Source organism: Homarus americanus, unplaced genomic scaffold, assembly GCF_018991925.1.
Source record: "Homarus americanus isolate GMGI-L3 unplaced genomic scaffold, GMGI_Hamer_2.0 scaffold59055, whole genome shotgun sequence".
Lineage (NCBI taxonomy): Eukaryota > Metazoa > Arthropoda > Malacostraca > Decapoda > Nephropidae > Homarus > Homarus americanus.
In genome coordinates, this window is record NW_024750525.1 from 46,259 (window position 1) to 51,785 (window position 5,527).

Here is a 5,527-nt window from a genome sequence, read left to right on the forward strand (position 1 = left end):
AAAGACCAGGTGATAGGGATGACCCCCACACACACACACTTCAGCACACATCACCTCGCTAGTATACAGTACGTGATTATAAGATAAATACTCGTTGATAATTAGCAGTTTGGGGTTCGGGGTGATGTTTGATAAATGATTCGTGGAAATTAGAGCACTTGTTTATTGATGTGAGGGAGTGAGGCGGTGTGAGGGAGTGAGGTGGTGTGAGGGAGTGAGGTACTGTGGGGGAGTGATGTGAGGGAGGAGATGGTGGGAGGGGAGGAGGTGGTGGGAGGGGAGGAGGTACTCAGGGGGGGGGAGTGGATGTGGAGGGAGTGAGATGGTGTGAGGGAGTGAGGGTGTGAGGAGTGAGGTACTGTGGGGGGAGTGATGTGAGGGAGGAGATGGTGTGGAGGGAGTGAGGTACTGTGGGGGAGTGAGGGGGTGAGAGGGAGTGAGGTGGCGTGAGGGAGTGAGGTACTGTGGGGGAGTGAGGGGGTGAGAGGGAGTGAGGTGGCGTGAGGGAGTGAGGTACTGTGGGGGAGTGATGTGAGGGAGAACCATCCTCTCTTACCTCCCTCCTTTCTCTCTCTGTAAATAATGATAAGAAAACGCTTCTAGTTGAGGCAAAGTTTTAGTGTAATATTCCCCATCATTTTGGCCGTGAACTCCGTGCTAGGGGAGAGGTTCGTCACATACATGGTGCTCTCGCGTCTCCATATAAGCGAAAAATCATCCCACACAACTTGGAGAATTAGAACCTCTGCCGCCTCTCTTATGTTACCTCTAACGAGAAAATGTTGGCATCATTCCCGTCCGGCCCCAAGTACCAATATACAATAAAGTGATATAAAATAAAGGGTCGTTTTCAGCTGAAGATATGTACACGAACACAATTTACATCGGGAGTGTTTGTGTCGAGGGTAATTAGAAGAGGAACATAATATAAAGTATAATGTTGGTGATTATATTAACAACAAGTGGTGCCTCGCCCTCGTGCTAGCAGGCAGGGGGGCTGGCCAGGCGACTTATGATCACATTACCAACACTCGTGTCTGCCGCCTGGTAACCCAATGTTCATACAGTGTTGTTATTCCTGTTAGTCAATAGTTGCCTCCTGCCTAGTGGTCTGACACATGTGGTGGCATCCCTCGAGGGTAGGGAGGAGAGGGGTGGAGGCTAGCACACACCACGCACGGTCACAACGCTGTACCGGGGAGGTTGAGGGTGCGTGGGGCGGCCGTCAACGCCCCACACCACCATGCACGGCCTGGCTGCCTCCCTGGCCAACGCCTACACAGCTTTAATGGGCCCATAATCGATCCCACGTACAAATCAACGACGGGACGCCTTTATAACCTAATTTGCATTCCTCCTCCCCGAATCTACACGACAGGGAAGATCTTTTGCAACCCTTTGTATCCTACCGGCGCTCCGTCCTTCAAATGAACTTCAAGGAGAGGAGGACTCCTATGGCGGGAGGGAGGGGGTAGGGAGGGGCAGCAGAGCCGGGAGAAGGGAGGTGAGAGAGGACGAAGGAAGGACATGGCATAACTAGGAGGAAGAGAGACGCCAGGGAAGAGAGAGATGGGGAGGGGGGCAAGTGGGAGGAGAGGGGGTGAGGGGAAGGATAAGAGAGGAGGCAAATGAGGGAATACGGATGAAGAGACGCAGGAAATGAAAATAAGAAGGAAAGACAGGTGAGGTAAGAGGGGAGGGGAGGGAGAGTGAGAGGGCAGGTGAGATAAGGTGTGAGGGGAGGGAGAAGGGAAGGACAGGTGAGGTGAGGTAAGGTAAAAGGTGAGGTGGAGGGTGAAGGCAGATGAGGTAAGGTAGCCGGTTAGGAGATGAGAGGAGGGAAATGGGGAGGGTAGGTGAAGTAAGGAAGGGGGGGAGGACAGGAGAGGTAAAGTATGAGGTTAGAGGAATGAGAAGAGAAGGGTAGGTGAGGGGAGAGAGAAGAGGAGGGCAGGTGTGAGAAAAGGGGAAATGAAGAACGGTAACAGAGAAAGAGTGAAAGATGCTGGAGGGAGGAGAAAGGAAAAACGAGGGGAGGGTAGAGAGGGTCAGGTGAGAACAAGGAGGAAGAGAGAGGGGGAGAGGAAGGGAAGAGGGGAGAGAGAAGGAGAGAGGGGAGAGGGGAAGGAGAGGGGAGAGAGAAGGAGAGAGGGGAGAGAGAAGGAGAGAGGGGAGAGGAAGGGAGAGGGGAGAGAGAAGGAGAGAGGGGGAGAGAGAAGGAGAGAGGGGAGAGGGAAGGGAGAGGGGAGAGAAGGAGAGGGGAGAGAGAAGGAGAGAGGGGAGAGGAAGGGAGAGAGAAGGGGAGAGAGGGGAGAGAGAAGGAGAGGAGGGGAGAGGAAGGAGGGGAGAGAGAAGGAGAGAGGGGAGAGAAAGGGAGAGGGGGAGAGGGGAGAGGGAAGGAGAGGGAGAAAGAAGGAGAGGGGAGAGGAAGGGGAGGGGAGAGAGAAGGAGAGAGGGGAGGAGGAAGGGAGAGGGGAGAGAGAGAAGGAGAGAGGGGAGAGAGAAGGAGAGAGGGAGAGGAAGGGAGAGGGAGAGAGGGAGAGAGGGGGAGAGAAAGGGAGAGGGAGAGAGGGGGAGAGGAAGGGAGAGGGGAGAAAGAAGGAGAGAGGGGAGAGGAAGGGAGAGGGGAGAGAAGGAGAGAGGGGAGAGAGAAGGAGAGAGGGAGAGGAAGGGGAGAGGGAGAGAGGAGAGGGAGAGGAAAGGGAAAGAGGGGAGAGAGGGAGAGGAAGGAGAGAGAGGGAGAGAGGGGAGAGGAGAGAGGGAGAGGGGAGGAGAGAGGGGGGAGAGAGAGGGGGGAGGAGAGAGGGAGGGGAGAAAGAAGGAGAGAGGGGAGAGGAAGGAGAGGGGGAGAGGAGGAGAGAGGAGGAGGAGAGGAGAGAAGAGAGGGGAGAGAGGGAGAGGAGAGAGGAGAGAGGGGTGGAGAGGGAGAGGAGAGAGAGGGGGGAGAGGACAGGGGAGAGAGAGAGAGGGAGAGGAAGGGAGGAGAGAAGGAGAGAGGGAAGAGGAAGGAGAGGGAGAGAGGAGAGGGGAGCGGGGAGAGGAGGGGGAGAGAGGGAGAGGGGAGGAGAGGGAGAGGGGGAGGAGAGGGGAGAGAGGAGAGAGGGGAGAGGAAGGGAGAGAGGAGAGAGAAGGAGAGAGGGGAGAGAGAGGAGATGGGAGAGAGAAGGAGAGAGGGGAGAGAAGGGAGAGGAAAGAAGGAGAGAGGGGGAGAGAAGGGAGAGGGGAGAGGAAGGGGAGAGGGGAGAGAAGGGAGAGGGGGGAGAGCGAAGAGAGAGGGGAGAGGAAGGGAGAGGGAGAGAGAAGGAGAGAGGGAAGAGGGAGAGAGGGAAGAGGGAAGGAGAGGGAGGGTCAAGGCCAGGTCGGGAACCCTTAACATCCGGTCACAAGATTGAGGACGGCTGAGGCGAGGAGACAGTCTCGCTACACTGTACTGTTGTTGGAGACAGTCTCGCTACACTGTACTGTTGTTAGAGACAGTCTCGCTACACTGTACTGTTGTTGGAGACAGTCTCGCTACACTGTACTGTTGTTGGAGACAGTCTCGCTACACTGTACTGTTGTTGGAGACAGTCTCGCTACACTGTACTGTTGTTAGAGACAGTCTCGCTACACTGTACTGTTGTTAGAGACAGTCTTGCTACACTGTACTGTTGTTAGAACAGTCTCATACACTGTACTGCAGAGAGACAGTCCTGCCACACTGTACTGTTGTTAGAGACAGTTCTGCCACACTGTACCGTTGTTAGAGACAGTTCCGCTACACTGTACTGTTGTTAGAGACAGTCTCGCCACACTGTACTGTTGTTGGAGACAGTCTCGCCACACTGTACTGTTGTTAGAGACAGTCTCGCTACACTGTACTGTTGTTAGAGACAGTCTCCGCCACACTGTACTGTTGTTAGAGACAGTCTCGCCACACTGTACTGTTGTTAGAGACAGTCTGCCACACTGTACTGTTGTCAGAGACAGTCTCGCTACACCGTACGTTGTTGAGACAGTCTCGCTTACGTACTGTTGTTAGAGACAGTCTCCACACTGTACTATTGTTAGAGACAGTCTCCACTGACTGTTGTTAGAGACAGCCCTGCTACACTGTACTGTTGTTAGAGACAGTCTGCCACACTGTACCGTTGTTAGAGACAGTCTCGCTACACTGTACTGTTGTCAGAGCAGTCTGCCACACTGTACTGTTGTTAGAGACAGTCTGCCACACTGTACTGTTGTTGGAGCAGTCTCGCTACACTGTACTGTTGTTAGAGACAGTCTGCCACACTACTAGAGAGTCTTGCTATGTACTGTTGTTAGAGACAGTCTCTACACTGTACTGTTAGAGACAGTCTCACACTGTACTGTTAGAGACAGCTCGCTACACTGTACCGTTGTTAGAGACAGTCTCGCTACATTGTACTGGTAACAGTCTCGCTACACTGTCTGTTGTTGGAGACAGTCTCGCAACACTGTACTGTTGTTAGAGAAGTCTCCACACTGTACTGTTGTTAGAGACAGTCTCGCACACTGTACTGTTGTCAGAGACAGTCTCGCCACACCGTACTGTTGTTAGAGACAGTCTCACACTGTACTGTTGTTAGAGACAGTCTCACACACTGTACTGTTGTTAGAGACAGTCTCGCTACACTGTACTGTTGTTAGAGACAGTCTCGCTACACTGTACTGTTGTTAGAGACAGTCCGCCACACTGTACTGTTGTTAGAGACAGTCTCTGCCACACTGTACTGTTGTTGAGGACAGTCCGCCACACTGTACTGTTGTTAGAGACAGTCTCGCTACACTGTACTGTTGTTAGAGACAGTCCTGCCACACTGTACTGTTGTTAGAGACAGTCTCACACTGTACTGTTGTTAGAGACAGTCTCACACTGTACTGTTGTTAGAGACAGTCTGCCACACTGTACTGTTAAGAAAGTCCTCACTGTACTGTTGTTAGAGAGAGTCTCTGCTACACTGTACTGTTGTTAGAGACAGTTCCTCCCTGTACTGTTGTTAGAGGAGTCTCGCTACACTGTACTGTTGTTAGAGACAGTCTCGCTACACTGTACTGTTGTTAGACAGTCTCGCTACACGTACTGTTGTTAGAGACAGTCTGCTACACTGTACTGTTGTTAGAGACAGTCCCTCACACTGTACTGTTGTTAGAGACAGTCTCGCCACACTGTACCGTTGTAGAGACAGTCTGTTACATTGTACTGTTGTTAGAGACAGTCTCATTACAACGGTACCTCACACTGTACTGTTGTTAGAACAGTTCTCACTGTTGAAGAGTCTCGCTACATTGTACTGTTGTTAGAAGTCTCATTACACTGTACTGCTGTTAGAGACAGTCTCACATTGTACTGCTGTTAGACAGTCTCCTACACTCCGTTGTTAGAGACAGTCTTGCTACATTGTACTGTTGTTAGAGACAGTCTGCTACACTGTACTGTTGTTGGAACAGTCTCACACTGTACTGTTAGAACAGTCTCCACACTGACTGTTGTTAGAACAGTCTCACACTGTACTGTGTTAGAGAC